Source organism: Microcaecilia unicolor, chromosome 12 (assembly GCF_901765095.1).
Source record: "Microcaecilia unicolor chromosome 12, aMicUni1.1, whole genome shotgun sequence".
In the NCBI taxonomy this organism is placed as follows: Eukaryota; Metazoa; Chordata; class Amphibia; order Gymnophiona; family Siphonopidae; genus Microcaecilia; species Microcaecilia unicolor.
In genome coordinates this window covers 78,230,361-78,255,001 of record NC_044042.1, presented here as the reverse complement: position 1 = coordinate 78,255,001, position 24,641 = coordinate 78,230,361, and the positions used below count along the sequence as shown (strand labels likewise).

Genomic DNA, 24,641 nt, shown 5'->3' with positions numbered 1-24,641 from the left:
TTGGGTGCTACCTTTCAGAATTGTGCTTTAGTGCATAACTGCAAGGGAAGTGTGCACATGGGCGGGTTGCACACTTATGCATGAAACTTACAGGGTGCTGTAAGTTGTGCACGTAAATGTCAACATCTGTGCACTTACGTTTACACCTGCCTTTCACATGGTGAAAGTGATATCATGTAAATATTGGTGCACAAATGCCTACTTGTGCTCTATTCTGCAGCGGAATCTGAGCACCATTATAGAATACTATTTTAGTGCACAGATTTTTGGTCCCTATCCCCCTAATTCTATATAAGGCACTCAAATGAAAGTTAGCACCTAACTGTACTATTCTGTAAGGGAGTTTCTAAGTGCTTTAATGTGCCGTGAAAACAACATATGACCACCTAAACGTCCGGAAACTACTAACAACCTACCTGTTCAAAAAGGCATACCCTAACGATCCAACTTAAATGCCTCAACCCTGCAACACAACAAAACCAAAGCTCGTACTGGACATAAATTAACTCTTCCTCCTTATGATTCCTCAATCTGTCTGTCATGCTTGAACTTTAGTCTACCACAACCTCACTCTATATTTGTTCATACCGATATTGGTGATCGCCTCTACTATATAAGCCACATTGAGCCTGCAAATAGGTGGGAAAATGTTGGATACAAATGTAACAAATAAATAAATAACTGCAAAGGGGGGAGGGGTATGTGTGTAGACAGGTCACAAACGTAGGTACCACACTTACGTGCCAACATTTAAGCTCTGATATTTGCACCTGTCTTTTGCATGGTGTAAGTGTTGGCGCCCGGTTGCCAACTTAGGCTCTATTTTATAACTGAATCTGACACAGTTTGGGCAACTAATTTTTAGTGCTCTTTATAGAATTGCCCCCTTTGGGCCAGATTCTATATATGGTGCCTAAAAGGTCCGCACAGAATTAAATGTATTCTGTGATTTAGACGCGGTGTATAGAATTTTTGTAGTCTATACCGTAGCGCCTAAATCTACGTGCGTCCATTTACGCCAATAAAAACCTGGTGTAAATCCATGCGTGTAGGTTTAGGCGCACTTACCCGTATTCTATAATTATGCATGGAAATTTCGGAACGCCCATGAACATGTCCTTTTAAGCTACGCACACTTATTTTGAACTGCGTGCCTTGCAATTTAGGCACAGTTCTTTATAGAATACTAGTGGAACAATGCCCGTTTCCTCAACCATGAAACGGGCCCTAGGAAGGCTGTCATGTAAGCTTTCTTTTTTTTCTCTTTCTCCTGCCGTCCCCTCCATGTCCAGCAATTCTTCCCTCCCCTCCATGTCCAGCGATTCTCCTCTTCCCTTCCCTCCCATCTGTGTCCCGCGATTCTCTCCTCTACTGTCCTCCCATCCCATCCATGACCGTCAATTCTCCTCTGCCCTGCCCTCTTCTCCCCTTCCCTCCATGCCCCGTGATTCTCTCCGCCCCTCGATTTGTACCTGAACATTCTCTGTCTGGCTGGCGCTGGCTTCCGTTCCGTTCGTAACATCCTTCCTGACATCAGCTCGCCTCCAGCGTTCCCTTCCCTCTCACTGTTCCGCCCTCTGACGTCATTACATCTTGATGCGAGGGCGGGACAGTGAGGGGGAATGGAATGCTGGAGGCTGGCTGATGTTACAAGATGTTATGAACCCAGGCAGCCAGACATGGAACGTTGGAGGTGCAAATTATTATATAGGATGCTTAGCGATTTCCTCACATAAATTGTAATTATTGCCAATTAGTGTTTGTTATTGCTTGTTAAGTGCTGTTAAAAACGCTGATTACCTTGTTATGCCAATTAAGTTATGCGCGTATCTCCACGCAGAATCTAGGGGCCATATATAGAACCCAGGGGTATGTACCTAACTCGAACATGAGTAAAATATTAATACATCTTAGTAAACAAGGGCCTCAGTTTGTAATGGTTTGACTTCCTTAGACATTCAGAGCATAGGAGGAATCGGTAGCTATGTAAATGTGTGCACAGTTCCTTAAGAGCACTGTACTTTTTAGCATGAGAGAGAGAGGGGTGATAAGGAATGTGAAATGTCAGGTTGTAAAGGTTATGAGATTAATGAAATATAAAGGCAACAGCCGATATTTGATAGTGTTGAAATGTAGTTATTAACTCTTACAGGTGTAAGCTGAAAGACTCATCTTTTCCTTCTGCCCATTGTGAGTGATTGCTGCGAAGGTAGCAATCAAATGATACTGCAGATTAGATTTTTCAAAATTAATTTAAAAATGTATATTCTGACCTTTCAGTTCTGGAATGTACCACATGGATTGCAGAACTGTGAAGAACATAAGTAGATTCAGTTTTGTTTTTATTTGGAGCCTTTGGCCTCACTTAAACCTTCTATATGCCTACAAATGAATAGCCTCTGACTGCCACTCTGTGATTGAGGGCAGTATTGTAGTATGAGCTAATTTTACTCAAGGTGCTGGTAGTATAGGAAAATATTTTCCCTCTCCTGTCTGCAGTGCTAATGCGATAAATATTAAAATAACTAATCATTTTTCCAGTATGCTTGTGTGAATGAGGGGAGCTTGGGTTAAGTGAATCTGCTTGAAGCACATAGCTGTACAAGTGGTATATGACCATATAGCTTTCTTACTTTGATAGAAGTTTATGTTTAAATCTTTTTTTTTTTTATTCTGGAACACAACATATTGTAACACATCAACTTAGTACATCCACTGCTTCAACTGTACATCATTGCAATGACTACAAATCTTCCAACTGTCTATACAATAATCATCCTGTTCCATACATTTTCTTTTCCCCCCCCCCCCCCCCCTTTTTCCCCTCCATCCCCCCTTCCCCCCCCAGTCCCTCCCTATCCCTCCCTCCGAGACTACTTACACAATATTACTCTGTCCACCCTCTGTAACATTAATTTAGATTCTTATAAATTTTTATTATAGATTATTATAGATTCAACAAATGACCCCGTGCTGCTGGCGTTAGTGTTTGCCAGAATGGTGCCCATCTCCGCTCAAACTGTTGTCCTCTTTTATTGTCTAAGTGGACCACATCAATCCTCTCCAGTCTCATTAACATTATCATCTGGGTTCTCCATTGTTGTAAAGTTGGAGCCTTTGGCGTCATCCACTCCAGCAGAATCACCTTTTTGGCTGTAATGACCGCTCTGTTTGTAAATTCTTTAAGACCTTTGGGTTTTGGGGCCACGATTTTGACGTGGCCGAACAGTAATTTGTAATCCAGAAGCCAGCAAGTGCCCCACATCTGTGATATGTTTGTTAGTAGTTGTCTCCAAAATTTTTTTATGTGTGGGCATGTCCAGAACATATGTCCCAGCGTGGCCCCAACTTGATTGCATTTAGGGCACTCTCCTGCCGGGGACAGTCCCATGTGAAATGCCCGTCTGGGGGCTATATGCATTCGGACTGCAAACTTGTATTGTAGTTCCCAGCACCACACAAAGCCTGTTGATTTCTTCAAGTTTCGTACATGAATTTTGAAGACGTCTGTTGATAAGGTCTCCCCTAGTTCATCTGACCAGGCCTTAGCTAGCCTTTCATAAGGCAGTTCTGCTGCGGTATCCCGAATGTGTCTATGGTATACCGATAAGGGAACCTTTTGTTGGGCAGACAAGGAATAAGCTTCGGCCAGTTCTTTTTGTACGTCTTCAGCCAAATTCTGCCATTTTAAACTGTCAATGTAATGTTTCAATTGTCGATAATGAAACGGATCTATATTTGTTAGAGAGTATTTGTCTTGCAGTTCCTTGACGGGCATCAAGCGCCCCTGTTCGTTTATGAGCTGATACACATATTGTATTCCTCGCTGTTGCCATCTCTTGAAGATCTGATACATATCTCCAGCTGGGAAAGCTGGGTTTCTTGTTATAGATATAAATGGAGTGGCTCCGGCATTGAACCTGTGGAGTTTGCAAACCCAGCGCCAAACTTTCTTTGCTGTAGGCATTATCATTGTTCGTCCAAGTTCGTATGGCAGGGCTCCCCCTGTTTCATGTAATATACAACTAAAATGTACATTGCCCGTCAATGCTAACTCCAGTGGCGTATCTGAGAAATCTTGCATATTCCTATACCAATCTGCTATATGTCTCATCCCACTTGCAATTGTCATTTGTCTAATGCTTAATAGACCTAAGCCTCCATATTCAACAGGCACCTGTAATGTCCTTAAAGGAAGCCTTGCCTTTTTCCCATTCCACAGAAACTTTTGCAATTGTCTGTTAAGTTCCCTCTCATCCCTATGTTTCAAGTACAACGGCAGAACCTGAAATACATATAGCCAGCGGGGTATTATTGTCATATTATATAAGGCAATTCTGCCCATCAAGGATAGTGGGTATTCCTGCCATATGATCAATCTATCTTTTGTATCTCGTAGCAGTTTTTGGACATTTTTATCATAAAGATGACTCAGGTTTTGTGGGATATATACTCCCAAGTATTTCAAAGGCACCCCTTCTGGTAACACTGGTATCTCCCCTCTTCCCCTTTCAGGGGGTACTCCATATACTTGAAGTGCCTGTGACTTTTGTCTATTTAGTACAAACCCTGATAGCCTCCCGTAGGACTCCAACTCTTGTAGTAATGCGGGTACTGAAGATCTGGGGTTTTTAAGAAGAACTAATAAGTCATCTGCGAATGCTAATGTTTTGATTGTGGCATCTCCTACCCCCACTCCCATAATGTCTGTCCTGAGGTATAATCTCCTTAACAATGGTTCCAGGGACAAAATAAATAAAAGTGGTGAAAGCGGACAACCTTGGCGTGTCCCCCTAGCTATATTGAATGATGGTGTTTTTACTCCATTAACTAACACTGCAGCTGTTGGATCTGTATATAATACTTGTAGTGCCCGAACAAACCAGCCCTGAAATCCCATAGTCTGTAGGGTTGCAAATAGATATTCCCAACACAGCTTGTCGAAAGCTTTTTCTGCATCTAGCCTGATTGCCAATGATTGTTGTTCAGATCTCTGACATGAGGCCATTCCTATCAGTAGTCTTCTGACATTTCCCACTATTTGCCTCCCTTTAACAAAGCCCACTTGTTCTGTACTTATCACCCGAGGTAGTATTCTAGACAGGCGGTTTGCCATTATCTTTGATAATATTTTTAAATCGACATTTATTAGGGATATCGGTCTATACGAGTCTGGGAGTTCTTCTGCTCTGCCTGGTTTCTTTATTAGTACTATTAGGGCTTCATTTGCATGATCTGCCACCTGTCCTCGCTGCACTGCCTGTTCATAGTTTAACAGCAGTGGCTTAACTAACTTGGTATTTAATATTTTGTAGAACTCTCCCGTCAGTCCGTCCGGGCCAGGTGCTGAGTTTAATTTTAAAAGCTTTATGCATTCCTGTATTTCCTTGCCTGTGATTGGATCGTTCAGGGACTCCAGTTCCTGTGAAGTTAGTTCTGGCAAATGAGCTTGTCTCAGGTATTCATTTATTTCTCCTATATCGCTCTTATTTGGGGCAGAATATATTCTCGAGAAATGATGTCTTAGAATTTCTGCTATCTTTTCACTTTTATGATGTAATTCCCCTTGATCATCTTTCAATGTTGTTATTACCTGCTGATTTCCCCATGTTTTAACCATCCCCGCCAACAGTGGGCCCGTTCTATTCCCAAATCTCTGAAATCTGTATTTATTATATAAGATTCCTCTTGTAGCTCTCTCGTGTAAGAGGGAATTAAGTGTTACTTGCACCGACTGCATGGTGTCTCTATTTGCCTCTGTAGGTGCTCTTATAACTTTCTTTTTAGCTATTCGCAGTTTCATCTCTAAATCTATTATAGCTTTAGCAATTTTCTTATTCCTGCCGTTTACATATGCTATCGCCTCTCCCCTCATCACTGCTTTGGCCGTGGCCCAGAACAATATGGGGTTGTCTTTGTGTTGGCCATTAAATTGCTCGTATTCATCCCACTTTACCTGCATGTATTTTACAAATTCTTGGTTTTTACATAGATATGCCGGAAACTTCCATCCCCTTCCATTCTGTTGGTAGTGATTTGTTGCCTCTAGATCTAACCAGACCATAGCATGATCTGAGATATCAGCAGTTCCTATTTCTACTGAGGCCACGCTAGGGAATAACGATCGATCTACTAGGATATAGTCTAACCTGGAGTAAGTCCCGTGGGCTCTTGACAAATGGGTAAAATCTGTCTGGCCCGGATGCAGGGTTCTCCAAGAGTCAACCAAGCTCAAGGCTTGCATGAAAGTTGATAGCGTCTTAGCCCTTGGGCCTCCCCTATGGGCTCTGTTTGGGTCTGAACAATCTTCCATGGGTCGCGCTACTAAGTTGAAATCTCCCATGACCATTAGCTTCAGAGATCTGTATGGTCTACATAATTGTATTAAATGATTATAAAAATTTTTATCATATATATTAGGCCCATAAAGGGCTAGCAACAGCAGATCTCTGCCCTGCAGCCATACATGCAATAATACATATCTGCCCTTTGGATCTACTGCTATTAGTTCTGTTTTTGATACTAGCCCTTTTCGTATGAGAATGGTTACACCCCCTTTTCGACCTTCTGCTGGAGATGCATGTATTTCGCCCACCCAATTCTTTTTTAGTTTCTGATTTTCTGTCTGGGACAGGCGAGTTTCTTGGATGCATGCTATATCGGTTTGCTTCCTACGTAACGCTGTCAGCACTTTAGCGCGCTTAACAGGAGAGGTAATTCCTCCTACATTCCAGGTGTTAAATCTGATGGTTTTAGCCATTTACCTCTTTTATTGGGTTTTTATAAGAAGGTGTTCTGTAATGGTGGATCGGGCGCCCAGCCTCGCCCTGATCCTTTCTGTCTTGTTTTGTCTGGTCTGGGGTTAAATGCTTGTTTTGTGTGTCTATGACTTTATCTGAAGGACAGAGCCTCTCTTTTCCTTTTTGATTCTTCTCCTGATCTGTTAAATGTAGTCCCTGATTCCCTTGTTCCTCTCCCCCCCTTCTATTCCTCCCCCCTCCCTCCCCCATCTTCTTTCTTGTTTTCCCTACCCTTCCCCCCATGTATACCCCGATTCTTTTTTTACTCCCCTCTTTACCTTTCTCGTCTCCCCCTGGATCTTGAATGATCCTAGGTCGTTGTGATGGCCCCCCCTGTCCTCCCCCAACCTTATTCCAGCATACAGTCTTTACATTTGTAAACTCTGCAATTTTCATTTTTGCATGTTAACTTAACTAACAATTACTTTCATATTTCCAAACTTAAACCTTTGGCTTATTTGTTACAGTCTCGGCTCTTTTACTCCAAACAATATTATATTCCACCACCTTTCAAACCTCTTTCAAACCTGGTCGTGGTGGAGATATCTATAGCCATGACTGAGACTAGCGTTCTTTCTCCATTCATCTTCTTATTCGCTGTCTCTTAGATTCATGGAATTCCTCCATATATTGTAATCCACGTGATCTCCTTTTCCAGATGCTATGCTTTTTAGTCTTGGCGAGATTCTGCTTTTACATGCATTCCTTTTTGAAAAACTGCTGCTTCTTTAGGCGTTGTAAAGGCATGCCATTTTCCATTATGGTTGATCTTTAACGTGGCTGGATACACCAGCATAAATTTTTCTTTCTTTATGTGCAGCGCACTACAGATAGGATTGAATTCTCGGCGACGCTGTTGTAACGCCCATGAGTAATCTTGAAATATCTTTACAGTATGGCCCTCATATTGCAGATCGTCTTTCCTTTGTTTTGCGCCCCGGAGGATCTCCACTTTATGTAAGAAGTTGTGGATCTTCGCTATTATCACTCTTGGGCGCTGCACTCCTTCTTGTTTGCGGCCGAGTCTGTGGGCCCGTTCCAGGCATAGTTTCCCAATGCTATCCGTCAGCGCTAATTCGGTATTTATCCAACGCTCCAGAACCGCTGACAAATTTTGATCTGGGACAGACTCCGGAAAGCCTACAAGTCTAATATTCGATCTGCGCGAACGATTTTCCAATTCGTCTATCAGCTGTCCCTGCTCCTTTACCAGCTTTTGTAGGGCCTGTACTGACGACGCCATTGTTGTTTCTCGATCTTCCGTCTCAGCCACTCTGTTTTCTAGGTCCCCTGTGCGCCTCACTGTTTCTTCCAGCGTTTTGTCCATTACCGACATTTGTTGTGTTAATAGCGCAAATTGCGGTTCCGTCGCACTTTTAACTGCTGCTATTATTGCTGTAGCTGGGGTTCGCTGAACAAGGACGGGTCGGCCCCGGGACTCCGCGCCATCTTGGATTCGGGCGGCCCGCGTGCCTTCGCTGTTTCTTTTTTCCCTGTTTTACTTGGCATGCCCGCCTCTGCGCGAATTAAGAAAGGATCCATATACTGACTGCTTACTTAGCTTACTGTTTCTTCCTTTCCGGTCTTTTTTCGCATTGTTTCAATTGGAGAACCGGGAAGGGGCTCAGGAGGAAAGACAACTTGCTGCCGCTCTCCTCTACTCCATCACGTGACCTCTTGATAGAAGTTTATAATGAGGCAATTTCTCCAAGGGGGTTAGTTTTGTACATACCATAACAGGAACGAACCTCATTCCTATGCCAGGGCATGTGGCGTATGATCTCAGACTCTCAAATTTACTGCTAATGCTCACCGTAGTATTGTTTATCGTTTATTTATTTACTAGACCATTTCTTATTACAGAATAAATCAAAACGGTTTACAATCAAATATAACATTAAAACAATTAAAATACACAAATTGGAAATCCACATGTGATAGAAAAGCACAGCAAACCGTCACAACTAAAAATATACAATTAATAAAAACTTTCATATATATCAAAAACAGCAAGGGGCATTAATCCCCCCCCCCCCTTTTTTTTTCTTCCAGTTTGATTCTAAGCAGTGTTTCCAAAAGATTCTTGATAGAAATGTCTTTTAAGAATTTTACGAAAATGAGTGTAAGAATCCTGATGCCTAAGTTCTTTAGGAAGGCAGTTCCAAAGTGTTGGAGCCAGAAAAAAAGATTTTCGAGTAGATTCCCATCTAGCTTTATATGGTGGCGGAATTATCAATCTATTATCTGTTAATGATCAAAGAGTCCGAGTTGGCGTATAGTACTTGCATTATGCCAAAAAGAGCTTCTTTCTGGAGTTTGTAAGATGTGACATGTATAGGCAATTTATTCAGGTGCGCTTGGAGGTTCTTTTTTATCAAGTCTGTGGCACCCAAAATGATTAAAAATATGTCTGTATCTTTGTTATATTTTCTTAGTCTCGGACTGCATTTCTTTGTACTTGAGGGGGTGGGGTCTTCCCTTTCTCTCTGCGATTCACCGAGTAACCGCTTGTGACTGACACTTCTATAGTCAGTGTTGTTCTGGTGTTTTTCTCTTTTATCACTATCCAGTTTCTTATCGGTCAGGATGGGGATGTCCCAGGTGATCATAACCTCTTTGTTTTCCACAATTCTCTTAGGGTAATGTTACCAGTGCTTTTCTGGTATACTGATATTGTAATGCTTAGAGTTTTCAATGAATGAGACGTACCACCTTGTTGAGCCTTTCTGTATAAAAGCTTTCTGCCATCAGCAGTTCACAGCCACAAAATGAGTTCTAGCTCTTTCTTAAGTAATCTACAGATGTCTGTTGCACCAGTTTTTTCAATGCTTGCTCTAAACCATCTTGTATGTAATCTGCTGATGGAACACTTGCATTCAAACATGCCGAAACTACTGAAGGTAAAACATCGAAGGACCGACTGATGATCCTCCTTTACTGCAATATGGATGGGAGTGAGAAGTTGGAACCCCTCGTCATTGGAAAGAGCAAACAGCCCCATTGCTTCAAGAAAGTTAAGCGACTTCCTGTGCCATACGAGGCTAACGCAAATTCATGGATGACTGGGGAAATTTGGAAGCAGTGGCTAAAGAAGTTACACTAGAATGTGGGCACAAAAGCGTCAGATTTTGCTGCTTTGTGATAATTGTGCTGCACACAGGGATGATGTCAGGCTGTCTAACATCCAGGTGGTCTTCCTGCCACCAAACACTACTTCTCTGATCCAACCTATGGATCAGGGCATAATAGCCAATTTCAAACAACATTATCGGGCTCTTGTGCTACGTCGTCTGATGAGCGTTATGGATGACCAGACTGGCAAGGATAAACGAGCTGCTGAACTGGCTCGTAATCTATCACTGTTGGATTCCCTACATATGCAGAAAGAAGCCTGGAATCATGTTACACAGGCAACCATTGTGAACTGCTACAAGCGGGCAAGCTTTGTTAAGGATGTGGAGAGGGACGAAACTGATGCAGCTGTTGCAAACGCGTCAGATGAAGAGGTTATTGTCATCCCAGCCGGTGTTACTGAAGAGGAGTTCCATCACTACGTAGCTGTTGATTATGATCTACAAACAGCTGAAGACAGCACTGATGTTGAGATATGCGCCTACACGCAGGCAACAACGGCTGATGATGGAACAGATGAAGAAATGAGCAGCGAGGCACATGCTGATGAAATTCAACAACTTCCTGTCACTTTTGCAAGAGCGCTGGAGAGTCTCAACACCGTGCGGACCTATCTGGAGGCCACTGGATGTCAGTGCTATGACAGTTTTACCGTCTGGCAGACGTAGTCTATGGAACTCACAGACCCAAGAGTATACAGAGGACTATAACTGATTACTTCAAGTAAGCCTAATGTCAGTTAACTGAGACTGTATGCTGTATGTATAATAATAAACAGTACTGTACATATGTTTATCAGATGTAAAGCTTCTTTGGGTCACAACGGTTAAGTGCACGCTCTGGTTAACTGCATGCATTTCTTTGGTCCCAGACCCTTGCACTTAAGCAGATTGCACTGTACTTTCTTTGTCCCTAGTGGGCTCACAATCTAAGGTTTTTTTTTTCTTTTGGTCCTGGGGCAATGGAAGGTTAAGTGACTTGCCCAGGGTCACAAGGAGCTACAGTGGGAGTTGAACCCAGTTCCCTTGGTTCTCAGGTCACTGCTCTAACCATTAGGCCACTCCTCAGGACTGTTGGCCTCCTTTGGAGTAAGGCTAAACCCATAGCCCAAGGAATTAATAAGAGCAGTCAGTGGATTAAGTGTCAAAACAAATCAGCCAAATATGCCTCACTGAATCTTGATGTTAGGAATGACAAATTGTCCATCTGCATAAGTGCTAAGTTATAACATCTAATAGGGTGGAATGTTTAAACAAGGAATGGTTATTTAATCTGCGAAAGAACACAAAAACCAAGAGGAGCGTATATTACCCAGGAGCCAGGTTTTTTGATTGGTCTTAGGCGGGCCACATATGTTAATTGGTCTCAACATGGCCTATCCAGGTTTCACAACTTTTTGGATGTGGGGGAGGTGCATCCCTTTGAGGAATTGCAGGAGTCCCATGACTTACCTTCCTCAAACTTCTTCCCATACTTGGAGGTTAAGCATTACATTTCTAGTCAGGGATGGCTGATGGAGGATCCTGATGAAACTGTGCATTTTGAAAATCTGTGGGTCTCCATTGGGAAGCTCAGGGGCACTATCACCCATGTATATCGGTTTCTTAGGGGGACGGCCTTTGTTAAACACCCCTATAAGAAGGCATGGGAGGAGGATTTGGGGGTTGAGTTTACGGTGCATGAGTGGAAAAGGATGTGTCTGGAGGTGAAGAAAGCTTCTATATGTGTTTTGATTAAATAAAATGCGTTCTAAGTAGATGGTATTATACTCCAGCCAGGCTCAAAGTTGTGTATCCTGGGACTATAGACATTTGTTGGAGGTGTGGGAAAGTCACGGGGACTTTTTACCACATCTGGTGGTGTTGTGAATGCCTGCAGGAGTATTGGCAGGGAGTCACACAATGTTTATCTACAAACCTGGAAATCCTGTTCCCAGTGACCCAAGTGGTGCCTGCTTGGATGGGGCAATTGTAGAGGATTGAAATGGCAATGCTGCCTCAAAAGACTTGTCTGGCAGCAGCAAAGACTGTTCCATATCATCAAGCTGATCAATCCATAGACTGGTGGGTTGTGTCCATCTACCAGCAGGTGGAGATAGAGAGCAACTTTTGCCTCCCTATATGTGGTCATGTGCTGCCGGAAACTCCTCAGTATGTTCTCTATCTCAGCAGGTGGTGGTCACACACAGCAGCAGCTCTGGCTAGGCCTCCAAGCCTAATTTTTAGGTTTTGTTGAGTGCCTGGGGTTGAGGGCTCTTTTGAGCAAGTGCAAACCTGGTGGTGCCAGGGTCCCTCCTTTTCCTCCACCCTCCCGCTGGCTCCGTTAAAAAAAAAAAAAAAATTTTAAACGTCCTTAAAGGCATTTATTTCGACGTTTATTTAAACGTTCATTGCAGCTACTCACTGAGACACCAGTTCGTTACAGCTCGGAGCGGACAGCAGGTAATTTTTACCTTTTTATAGCGGGCAGGGGGTTCCCCGATTCTTCTCCTCGTGGCATATGGCGTCGGAGGGCGAGGGCGCTAAGGGTCGCTCCCCGGATCGCTTGAGCGCTTCTAGAGGGGATGCGGGGGTCTTACAGCCTGATTCGCCCTTGTTGGGTGACAGTTTCGTGACCGATGAATGTCCCGGTCCTTTCTCCGGCGTGGCAGTTTTTCCCGCCATAAACGCCCATCCCCCGCTCCTCGCCTCCGCCATCTTGGCCGGCCACGCGGCTCGGACGGCTTCTTCGTGGGCCGCCCTTGAGGTTGGAGACATTAATGCCATGAACGCCCTTAATTTGGGCGACGGCACAAAAGCGGCTAAAGTTAAGCACCGTTCTTCCCGCGCGGCTCCTTCGCGGAGTGTCGCGCCGGACGCCGTTTTGGACGCGCAGCATGTCTCTCCCCCGCTCTTGCGAGCGCCGGTTGAGGGTGCGTCTAGGGCTGTTGCCCAGGCTGCGGAAGTGCACAGTCTGGGGGGTTTCTCCCCCGAGTTTGTTTTGCTGCTGCATCAGGCTTTCCTCATGCAAAACGCTGCCCCTGCTCCCTCGTCTGGTAAAGAGGTTGAGGTTCCCAGAGGTAAACGCCCTCGGGTTGATTCCCAGGCCTTGGAGGAATTTGTCTCCTCCGATGTAGATGAGGGCAGCGTGTCTGAGGTCTCCCAACGGTCCTTTGCAGATTCCTTGGAGGAGACGGATCCCCGCTCGGATGGAGCGGATGACCCCTCTGCAGCGCGGCTTTTTAGCCCAGAGGATTTGCCCAACCTGTTGTTACAGGCCATGGACACTTTGAAGATTTCCTCTCCGGAGGACGTCTCTCCCTCAGCCCCTGTTGGCTCTGCCATTATGCTGGGGACGAAGCGCCCGCCTAGAACCTTCCACGTGCATGATGCCATGCACACCTTAATTTCGGCTCAATGGGATGTCCCGGAAGCGAGCCTTAAAGTGGCTAGGGCTATGTCCCGCCTCTATCCTTTGGCTGTGAGTGAACGTGAGGCCTATCTGTGGCCTACCGTGGATTCTTTAATCACTGCGGTGACTAAGAAAACGGCGTTGCCGGTGGAAGGTGGCACGGCCCTAAAGGACGCCCAAGACAGAAGATTAGAGGCGGCCTTAAGGTCGTCCTTTGAGGCGGCTGCTTTAAGTTTGCAGGCCTCAGTTTGCGGCTCCTACGTGGCCAGGGCGTGCCTGACTATGGTGCAGCGGGCTTCCCCCTCGGATCATTCCTTGAGGGCTGATTGGCCGGCCCTGGAATCGGGCTTAGCCTATTTGGCAGACTTGCTGTATGATGTCTTGAGGGCCTCAGCTAAAGGCATGGCTCAGACAATCTCTGCGCGGCGGTGGCTTTGGCTGAAACATTGGTCTGCTGACCACGCCTCTAAATCCCGCCTGGCTAGATTGCCTTTTAAAGGCAAGCTGCTCTTTGGGGTCGAGCTGGACAAAATCGTGACCGATCTCGGCACGTCTAAGGGCAAGAAATTACCAGAGGTCAGGGCTCGGGCTAGTACTCGTCCCGGCACCTCCAGAGGACGGTTGCAGGAAGCCCGTCGGTTACCCGCCCGGGCAAGTCGGGTTCCTCTGCCCCCTCTTCCTTCAAGAGGAATTTCTCCCCCAAGCAGCATTCCTTTTGCAGAGACCGCCGTCCCGGAGGTGCTCACTCCGGTCCTCCCCCAGGGTCTCGTACCCAATGACGGGGCCTTGGTCCACGCCCCAGTGCAGATTGGAGGACGGCTGTCCTCGTTTCTGGGCGAGTGGACCACAGTAACTTCAGACGCGTGGGTGCTGGAAGTCATCAGAGACGGCTACAAGCTAGAGTTCTGCCGACCCTTAAAAGACGGGTTTGTACTCTCTCCCTGCAAGTCTCCGGTCAAAGCTGCGGCAGTGCAGCAGACCTTGGACAATCTGATCCGCCTGGGCGCGGTCGTTCCTGTGCCAGAAAGTCAGCTTGGCAAGGGACGTTACTCCATTTACTTTGTGGTACCAAGAAAGGAGGTTCCTGTCCGGCCTATCCTCGACCTCAAAGGGTCAATCGGGCCTTGAAAGTGCGGCACTTTCGCATGGAGACTCTCCGCTCTGTGATAGCGGCAGTGAAGGCAGGAGAGTCTTGGCTTCCTTGGACATCAAGGAAGCGTACCTGCATATTCCCATCTGGCCTCCTCATCAACGGCTTTCTGCGTTTTGCAGTCCTGGGACGACACTTCCAGTTCAGAGCCCTCCCATTCGGGTTGGCTACTGCTCCGCGGACCTTTCCAAAGTAATGGTGGTCATCGCGGCCTTCCTACGAAAGGAAGGGGTACAAGTCCATCCTTATCTGGACGACTGGTTTGATCCGAGCCCCCTCTTATGCAGAGTGCGGCAAAGCTGTGGACCGGGTAGTGCTCTTTGAGCTCCCTGGGATGGATCATCAACTGGGAGAAGAGCCAGCTGCGCCCGACTCAGTCCCTGGAGTACCTGGGAGTTCGATTCGACACCCAAGTGGGCAGAGTGTTCCTGCCAGACAATTGGATTGTCAAACTTCAGGCTCAGGTGGACCAGTTCCTGGTAGCCTCTCCTCTTCGGGCTTGGGACTATGTGCAGCTGTTGGGCTCTATGACGGCCACGATGGAAGTAGTGCCCTGGGCCAGGGCCCATATGAGACCACTTCAACACTCTTTGCTGCAGCGCTGGACTCCGATGTCGGAGGATTATGCTGTGCGCCTTCCCTTGGACCCAGCAGTGCGCAAGGCGCTGAGCTGGTGGATGCAGACAGACAAGTTGTCTGCGGGAATGCCTCTGGTGACCCCAGAGTGGATTGTCGTCACGACGGACGCCTCTTTGTCGGGCTGGGGAGCCCACTGCTTGGGAAGGACAGCGCAGGGGCTCTGGTCTCCTGCAGAAGCAAAGTGGTCTATCAACCTCCTGGAACTCAGAGCCATTCGGTTGGCGCTTTTGGAGTTCATCCCGGTACTGGTGTTGAAGACTGTACGGGTCCTGTCGGACAATGCCACGGCTGTGGCTTATGTCAACCGCCAGGGAGGTACCAAGAGCGCCCCTCTAGCCAAGGAGGCTATGAATCTTTGCCAGTGGGCGGAAGCGAACCTGGAGCAGCTTTCAGCGGCCCACATTGCCGGAGTCATGAATGTCAAGGCGGACTTTCTCAGTCGCCATACCTTGGAGCCCGGAGAGTGGCAGCTATCTGCTCAGGCGTTCTTGGACATCACGAAGCGCTGGGGCCAGCCGAGCCTAGATCTGATGGCGTCATCGGCCAATTGCCAAGTGCTGCGCTTCTTCAGCAGAGGACGGGACCCTCGATCCCTGGGAGTAGATGCTCTTCTCCAACAGTGGCCGACACAAGAGCTCCTCTATGTGTTCCCGCCCTGGCCCATGTTGGGCAGGGTGCTAGACCGGGTGGCAAAGCATCCCGGCAGGGTAATCCTGGTGGGTCCGGATTGGCCCAGACGTCCCTGGTATGCGGACTTGATCAGGCTCTCAGTCGACGATCCTCTGCGACTGCCAGTGGAGCAGGGCCTGTTACATCAGGGTCCCGTGGTGATGGAGGATCCCTCCCCCTTTGGTCTTACGGCCTCGATGGCAGAGGCCGGATCCGTCTCCTTGGAAGAGATATGCAAGGCGGCAACTTGGGCTTTGGCTCATACATTCTCCAAGCATTACCGTTTGACTGTGGCTGCACGGGCGGAGGCCCGGTTTGGAGCTTCAGTGTTAAGGTCAGGGATTTCTATGTCCCGCCCTGGGTGAGTACTGCTTCGGTACATCCCACCAGTCTATGGATTGATCAGCTTGATGATATGGAAGGTAAAATTATGTATAATCATACCTGATAATTTTCTTTCCATTAATCATAGCTGATCAATCCATAGCCCCTCCCAGATATCTGTACTGTTTTTATTCTGGTTGCATTTCAGGTTCAAGTTTAGTCTTCAGTTACTTCAGAAAGACTTCGTGTTCAAGTTCTTCCTTCACTTGGATTCTTCAAGAGTTGAGACGAGTTTGTGTTACAGTGAGCTGCTGCATTCCTCTCCCCTCCGTTTTACGGGGCTGGATTGAGATTTAAATTCTGCCGGCACTCCCTCCCGCTTCGTGCGGCTGTAGGGCAGCTTTGTACCCCTCCCGCTTCGGCGGTGTTAGGGTCAGTCAGCTCCTCCCGCGGTTGCGGTTGCAGGATAAGCCAGATCCCCCCGCATCGGCGGGTGTGGTGTCCCTCCCCCGCTCCGCGGGGATGAGCTGGACGGATTCCCCTCCCCACTTGTGTGGGGATGAGCTGGGTTAATTCCCCTCCCCCGTTTCGGCGGTGGTGAGCTGGGCAGAGTGTCCCTTCGTGGGTGTAATTCTCTAAGTGCTGAGTCCTGCGGATGGAGCTTTGATATCGACATACTGAGGAGTTTCCGGCAGCACATGACCACATATAGGGAGGCAAAAGTTTGCTCTCTATCTCCACCTGCTGGTAGATGGACACAACCCACCAGTCTATGGATTGATCAGCTATGATTAATGGAAAGAAAATTATCAGGTATGATTATACATAATTTTACCTTATTGCTGCCCTCTGGAAGCGGAGCATTGAACCGACATTAGTAAATTGGCGTTTCAAACTTGAGTTGTTGGGGGAGCTGGAAAAATTGACTGAACGCTGTTTGGGGCGATATAACTCTACAGCCGAGGAATGGGTACATCTGGACTGATTATTGTATTAAAGATGCAGTAGATGGGGAGGGTAGGGGGTAGCTTGGTAAGAGGTGTTATAATGGAAGTCTGGTTTTACATAATGGGGAGCATGGGGGGGATGGGGATGGGGGAGGACACATGGGACTTCTTTAGGTTTAATGTTGTATATCTCTGATTATGAACAGTTTGCTGTTTTTCAAATTTCAAATGTCAATAAAAATTTATTGTAAAAAAAAAAAAAACAAGAGGACATGAAACTAATGGCCAGCTGGTTAAAAACAAATTGTAGAAAAATTATTTTTTCACATGATGTATAATTAAGCTATGGAATATGTTGCTGGAGCATGTGATCAAGGCAGCCAACGTAGCAGGGTCCAAAAGAAGTTTGTACAAGTTCCTGGAGAAAACGCCCATAAATTTATTAGGCAAGTAGACATGGGAAAGCCGTGATCATACCTGGAAATTAACTGTGAGAAATAGATCTACTTTTGGGGATCTGCTGGGTACTTGTGACCCACACTTGCCACTATTAAAGACTGGATGCTGGCTTCGATTGACCTTGGTTTGACCTGGAATGGCTTTATTATATAAAGTAATGGTCAGGAAATCTGCCTCAAGTCCATCGGTGCAGCATAGCAAAGTGGCAGAGCCAAACAAGACTATCACTGTTGGGTTGAGGGGATAACCATCACTCTTCTCATGCATCTGTGTGCTGCAGTCTAGAGGGTGGCAACCTTTTATTATATGTAGTAGGTTCATCAACACACTGGAATTTTAAAATTGCTTTCTGATAATAAATATGACAATAGTAAGCACATGTCCCCTGTCAGCAGCTTTCTGTGGAGTCCAGTCATCCATTAATATTTTTTTCTCCAAAAACATATCAAGCTTTAATTTCTTTTTATTTATTTATTTATTTATTTATAAGATTTTACAACTTTATAATCAAGCACAAGCTTGTTTGGAAAGCAATACATTTCAACATCATTAAAGAAAATAATTCTAAGAAAAACAAGTATGAAATTTCTTGCTCAAGTCCATATTTTGGAACAAGATGTTTAGAAATGGATTATGTTTGAAGTAATTTTATCAAAGATAGAGCTAACAATGATTAATCCAATCAATGGGTAAGATGTTTCAAATGCCCCTATTCTGCCTTGAGGTAAGAAATGCTACTAACTGAGCCGGATCAAAAAATATATACTTATTTGACTGGTACCGAACCACACACTTACATGGGTATTGCAAGTAAAAGGTTGCTCCCAGCTGAACTACTGCTGGTTTCATAGTAACATAGTAGCATAGTAGATGACGGCAGAAAAAGACCTGCACTGTCCATCCAGTCTGCCCAAGAAGATAAATTCATGTGTGCTACTTTTTTAATTTGTACTGTCCTCTTCAGTGCACAGACCGTATAAATCTAGCCAGCCCTATCCCCGCCTCCCAACCACCAGCTCTGGCACAGACCGCATAAGTCTGCCCAGCACTATCCCTGCCGCCCAACCACGAGCCCCGGCACAGACCGTATAAGTCTGCCCAGCACTAGTCCCGCCTCCCAACCACCAGCCCCAGCACAGACCGTATATGTCTGCCCACACTAGCCCCGCCTCCCAACCAGCTCTGCCACCCATTCTAGGCTAAGCTCCTGAGGATCCCTTTCTTCTGCACAGGATTCCTTTATGTTTATCCCACGCATGTTTGAATTCCGTTACCGTTTTCATCTCCACCACCTCCCGCGGGAGGGCATTCCAAGCATCCACCACCCTCTCCGTGAAAAAATACTTCCTGACATTCTTCTTGAGTCTGCCCCCCTTCAATCTCATTTCTTGCCCTCTCGTTCTACCGCCTTCCCATCTCCGGAAAAGGTTCGTTTGCGGATTAATACCTTTCAAATATTTGAACGTCTGTATCATATCACCCCTGTTCCTCCTTTCCTCCAGGGTATACATGTTCAGGTCCGCAAGTCTCTCCTCATACGTCTTGTAACGCAAATCCCATACCATCCTCGTAGCTTTTCTTTGCACCGCTTCAATTCTTTTTACATCCTTAGCAAGATACGGCCTCCAAAACTGAACATAATACTCCAGGTGGGGCCTCACCAACGACTTGTACAGGGGCATCAACACCTCTTTTCTTCTGCTGGTCACACCTCTCTCTATACAGCCTAGTAACCTTCTAGCTACGGCCACCGCCTTGTCACACTGTTTAGTCGCCTTCAGATCCTCAGATACTATCAACCCAAGATCCCTCTCCCCATCCGTACCTAGCAGACTCTCACCACCTAACACATACGCCTCTCTTGGATTTCTACTCCCTAAGTGCATCACTTTGCATTGAATTTTAATTGCCAAACCTTAGACCATTCTTCTAGCTTTTTCAGATCCTTTTTCATGTTTTCCACTCCCTCCGGGGTGTCCACTGTGTTACAAATCTTAGTATCATCCGCAAATAGGCAAACTTTACCTTCTAACCCTTCGGCAATGTCACTCACAAATATATTGAACAGAATCGGCCCCAGCACCGATCCCTGAGGCACTCCACTACTCACCTTTCCCTCCTCCGAGCGAACTCCATTCACCACCACCCTCTGGCGCCTGTCCGTCAACCGGTTCCTAATCCAGTTCACCACTTTGGGTCCTATCTTCAGCCCATCCAGTTTATTTAGGAGCCTCCTGTGGGGAACCGTGTCAAAAGCCTTGCTGAAATCTAAGTAGATTACGTCTATAGCACGTCCACGGTTCAACTCTCCGGTCACCCAATCAAAGAATTCAATGAGATTCGTTTGGCATGATTTCCCTTTGTTAAAACCATGTTGTCTCGGATCTTGCAACTCATTTTCTTCCAGGAAATTCACTATCCTTTCCTTCAGCATCGCTTCCATTACTTTCCAATAATTGAAGTGAGGCTTACCGGCCTGTAGTTTCCAGCTTCTTCCCTTTTGTGAAGAAATGATTTCCGACGCTTTTGTGTTTCTCTGGAGATGTCCTGAAACATCTGAACTTTCTGGCCAAGAAATGTTTTATCTTTGTTTTTAAAGAACATAGACATCAACCATTGCTTGTCTGGTGCAAGCGCCACAGTCACTATTAGCGTAGTGGGAGTTATATTTTCAGTCTCTGAAGATTCAAGTAATGCAGTAACATTCATCAATTGATCTTGTTCTTTTTTTTTATCAGAATCTTCTTTAATGGGAAGATAATACACATATGTAAAAGGGGGAATCAATTCCTCTTTTACCCCAAGAATTTCCATTAAGTATTTCTTCCACATTTCCCTAGGGGATTTAGTAATTTGTTTGGGAAAATTTAACAAACGTAAATTATTACTTCTAACAGTGTTTTCAAGGAATTCAGTCTTTCTTCTTAATGAAGTCAAATCCTTAATCATGAGCTCCTGCTGTGCTTGAACTACTTTCATATCCGAATCATTTTTCTCCTTTATCTGCTGCAATTCCCCAACTTTTAAGTCCAAGTTCTTTATTTTTTCCTCATGTTTTTTTATTTCCTGGTTTAATGTATTTATCTTTGGGGTAATTGATTTTCCTAAATCTGCTATCAGAGTCCACAAAGAGTCCATAGTTACCTCAGCTGGTTTAAGCATTTGAAAAGAAAAAAGCAGTAGTGATACCTCTTTCTGTAGAAGTAAGTCCGTTTTCAAGCCAGCAGCACTCCCCACCGAACTTGTTGTTGGTATCGGTGTCTCCATCAAGGCACCCTGCGCTCCAAACGCTCGTTGTTCCGCCTCCCGACTCTGATCAATCTCACCGCTATCTGGGGATCGATTCGGGGGCGTCTCCGATGGAGTGCTGTAGCCCAACGGCTGAGGGGGCGGTTCCCGTGTGTCAGGGCTGAGCGTAAGCTCTAGCCCAGGAGACGCCGCTGTGCTTCCATCTGCACTAGCGCGTATCAGCGGGCTAGCTCCCGACTCTCCGAACACTGTAGAAGGTGGTACTGCAGCCATCTGCAAAAAAGACCCAATATCTTGAGAGGAAGAAACCGTTCGCTCTGGGGCCCGGGAAGCTGACTTGCCTCGTCGCTTTGGCATCTGTAAAGGTATAGTAAGAGAGCTGTGGAAACGCTGCCTGTTAGCATGTTAGCTCAGCAGCCATCTTGTTCCCGGTTTCGATCTATCAAGCTTTAATTTCTGTCCTTTATAGTTCTATTTTATTTAACCTATTTTAAACTTTAGTAAAGTCTATGAGAGGGTAAGAACATAAGTGTTACCATACTAGGACAGACCAAAGGTCCATCAAGCCCAGAATTCTGTTGCCAACAGTGCCAATCCAGTTCACAAGCACATGGGAAGATCCCAAAAGAGTAAAACAGGTTTTATGCTGCTCATCCTAGAAATAAGCAGTGGATTTTCCCAAGTCCATCTTAATAATGGCTTATTAATTTTTCTTTTAGGAAATTATCCAAACCTTTTTTTATACCCAGCTAAGCTGACTGCTTTTACCCTATTCTCTGGCAACGTATTCCAGAGTTAATTACACACATTTTGTCCAGTTTGTTTTAAGTTTACTACTTAGTAGCTTTTTTGTGTGCCTCTTAGTCCTGGTATTTTTGGAAACGGTAAACAAGCGATTCAGGTCTACCCATTCCACTCCACTCAGATTCTTATAGACCTCTATCATATCGCCCCTCAGTCATCTCTTCTCCAAGCTGAAGAGCCCTAGCCGCTTTAGCCTTTCCTTATAGGTAAGTCGTCCCATCCCCTTCATTATTTTCGTCGCCCTTTTCTGTACATTTTCCAATTCAGCTATATCTTTTTGAGATGCGATGACCAGAATTGCAGTTTCACCGTGGAGCAATACAAAGAAATTAAAACATTCTCATTTTTGTTTTCCATTCCTTTCCTAATAATTCCCAATGATCTATTTGCTTTCTTAACCGCTGCTGCACACTGAGTAGAGGGTTTTAACGTATCATCAATAATGACACCTACAGGCTTATTTTCGAAAGAGAAGGGCACCCATCTTTCGACACAAATCGGGAGATGGGCGTCCTTCTCCCAGGGTCACCCAAATCGGCATAATCGAAAGCCGATTTTGGGCGTCCTCAACTGCTTTCCGTCGCGGGGACAACCAAAGTTCACGGGGGCATGTCTGAGGCGTAGCGAAGGGACGTGCCCAACACATGGGCGTCCTCGACTGATAATGGAAAAAAGAAGGTCGTCCCTGACGAACACTTGGCTGACTTTACTTGGTCCTTTTTTTTTTTTTTTACAACCAAGCCACAAAAATGTGCCCTAAATGACCAGATGACCACTGGAGGAAATCGGTGATGACCTCCGCCTACTCCCCCAGTGGTCACTATCCCCCTCCCACCCTAAAAAATTTTTTTTAAATATTTTTCCAGCCTCTATGCCAGCCTCAAATATCATACCCAGCTCCATGACAGCAGTGTGCAGGTCCCTGGAGCAATTTTAGTGGGTACTGCAGTGCACTTCAGGCAGGCAGACCCAGGCCCATCCCCCACTGCCTGTTAAACTTGTGGTGGTAAATGTGAGCCCTCCAAAACCCACCACAAACCCACTGTACCCAAATCTAGGTGTCCCCCTTCATCCCTAAGGGCTATGGTAGTGGTGTACAGTTGTGGGGAGTGGGTTTTGGTGGGGTTTGGGGGCTCAGCACCCAAGGTAAGGGAACTATGCACCTGGGAGATTTTTTTGTAGTCCACTGCAGTGCCCCCTAGGGTGCCCTGTTGGTGTCCTGGCATGTGAGGGGGACCAGTGCACTACGAATGCTGGCTCCTCCCACGACCAAATGGCTTGGATTTGGTCATTTCTGAGATGGGCGTCTTCGGTTTCCATTATCGCCGAAAATCAGGGATGACCATCTCTAGGGACGACCTCAATGTTGAGATTTGGGCGCCCCCCGACCGTATTATCGAAACAAAAGATGGCCACCCATCCTGTTTCGATAATACAGGTTTCCCCGCCCCTTCGCGGGGACGTCCTGCAAGGATGCCCTCAGGAAAACTTAGGTGCCCGTTCGATTATGCCCCTCCTAATGTGGAGCCTTGCATTATGTAGCTATAATTTGAGTACCTCTTTCCCACATGCATCACTTTGCACGTGCATGTCATCTGCCCAGACTCGTAAGGTCCTCTTGCAATTTTTCACAGTCCTTCTGCGATTTAACAACTTTGAATAACTTTGTGTCATCAGCAGATTTAATTCCTATCTGTGGATTATTTATAAATAGGTTAAAAAGCAGCGGTCCCAGCACAGACCTCTGGGGAACCCTACGATCTTCTCCATTGAGAATACTGACTATTTAACCCTACTGTTTTTTATCTTTTATCCAGTTCTTAATCCACAGTAGGACATTACCTCCTATCCCATGAAAATTTCTTCAGGAGTCGTTCATGAGGTACTTTGTCAAATGCTTTTTGAAAATCTAGATACACAATATCAACCTGCTTACCTTTATCCACATGTTTATTTACCCCTTCAAAAAAATATAGTAGATTGGTGAGGCAAGATTTCCCTTGATTAAATCCATGCCTTTGTATTTGCTCTGTAAGTTTGTTCTTTTAATAGTCTCTACCATTTTGCCTGGCACCGACATCAGGCTCACTGGTCTGTAATCCCAGATCACCTAAGAATTGGTGTTAAATTGGCCACCCTCCAATCTTCTGGTTCCATGCTTGATTTTAAAGATAAATTACATATTACTAGCAATAGCTCTGCAAGCTCATTTTTAAGTTCTATCAGTACTCTGGGGTGTATACCATCCGGTACAGGCGATTTGCTGTTCTTGAATTTGTTAAATTGCCCATTACATCTTTCAGGATTGCAGAGATTTAATTCAGTTTCTCTGACTTATCAGCATTGAATACACTGGTATCTCCCCCAGAAATGGAAGGGGTGGAATATAACAACCAATGGTGTTTCAGGATGGCAATCATGTTATAAAAATGTCCAGAAGTCCAATACTTCTAAAAATGTAGACAAGACCCAATGTATATGTGAACAAATCTTGACCCTTGTTCACACGTCTTATACATTGGGTCAAGACTTATCCAAATTTTTAGAATAATTGGACTTCTGGACATTTTATAACTTTCTTATGAATGCCATGCTGGAACACCATTGGTTGTTATTTTCCAACCCTTCCTTTTGTTGTTTTGATTGCTGTGTAAGTTTTAAATACTTTTCCCCCTTTTGCTCTTTACTGGTATCTCCCCCACACCTTCCTCGGTAAAGACCAAAGCTCCTCAGCTCCTCCAAGTCAGCTACTCTAACCACCAGAGATTGGACCCGTTCCATGCTAGGAGCTCTTTGCACCAAGTACATGCTTATGACTTCTTACCAACTGGGAGATAATCAAACACGTGACACTCCGTGCAAAAGACTGGATAGCCCCCATCCTGCTGCTGGACTGCTTCCTGCATCTTATTATTGGTGATTTCTTAATTAAGTTGGGAATGGAGTAGGAATATGTAAACTTAAATCCCCTAAGATTGCTAATTACATGCTTGGTATGCTAATATTTAGTTTTATTATTATTTTTTATGTTGTTAGTAGGTTTCCCTCTATGGATCTAAGTAGACTGTATTTCTAAGA

The 24,641-nt window shown here is 45.5% G+C and overlaps 1 protein-coding gene across 2 annotated transcripts in view; it reads left to right on the top strand.

Annotated features, from left to right (window-relative positions):
• The window catches only part of NSF (N-ethylmaleimide sensitive factor, vesicle fusing ATPase), a 263,374-nt gene that overhangs the window by 198,166 nt on the left and 40,567 nt on the right, over positions 1-24,641 (top strand). The window lies entirely within an intron of this gene.